Source organism: Cyprinodon variegatus, unplaced genomic scaffold, assembly GCF_000732505.1.
Source record: "Cyprinodon variegatus isolate N-32 unplaced genomic scaffold, C_variegatus-1.0 Scaffold298, whole genome shotgun sequence".
In the NCBI taxonomy this organism is placed as follows: domain Eukaryota; kingdom Metazoa; phylum Chordata; class Actinopteri; order Cyprinodontiformes; family Cyprinodontidae; genus Cyprinodon; species Cyprinodon variegatus.
This window is the reverse complement of record NW_015150751.1, coordinates 604525-605398: the sequence shown is the minus strand read 5'-3', so window position 1 is coordinate 605398 and position 874 is coordinate 604525.

The following is an 874-nucleotide window of genomic DNA, read 5'->3' as shown; positions in this document are numbered from 1 at the left end:
CTGTAATTTTTTTCCCCAACAATTACCTGCATGAGCATAACCGCTCTTCTGGGGTTAGCATCCGCTACCTACACTCGCCTGTTACGATACCTTTACGGTTTGAGTCCAGAATATCTGCTAATTGTGTGTAATTCTATGCATTAGAACCCACTCAGCAGATGGCCGCTCACGCTGAGCCCAGTTCTGGTTCTGCTGGAGGTTTCTTCCTGTTTAATTAGAGTTTTTCCTCTCCACTGTCGCCAGGTTCATGCTTAGAGTTAAGGATTGCTGTTGTTGTGGGAAAAAAGGTATTCAACTATTGAGTCCAGTTAAATGAACGGAGATAGACGGATTTCGCTCAGTCGCCATTTTATTTTACTTTGCAAAGTAAAATGAGAAAGAGGCAACAGCCCTGACTGCATGATGTTCAGCCCGGCTCTGACTAGAAGGCATTTGTCTCTTACTAATAAAGTCTGTGAAGGTCTTAATTCGGAAAGAACACATGTTATGAAATAAATCCTGAGAAAGAGTCTAGATGTTTTTAGAACAATCTATTTTTATCCAAAACACTTCCCTAATAGAATAAACTTTCACTTTAATAACTCACAGCTCTGAGGCCAGAATCTATGAAAATCAGCACATATATTCAATATACAAAAAAGGAAATTAATAGAGATAGATCTTTTCCCACCACAGTTTAACCCTTTCTATTATAAAAAAGATAAAAAATCTTTTATGCAATTGAGAAATAAAAAGGAAAAAAATCAATGACTACTAATCATTGGATTTGCTATTCGTATTAAAATCAGCTGTAAGAGGTTCCGATAAGTTAGCAAGAGGATGACGTCATACATGCGCAGCTTTGTTTTAAAAATATATAAATATAAAAATCTAA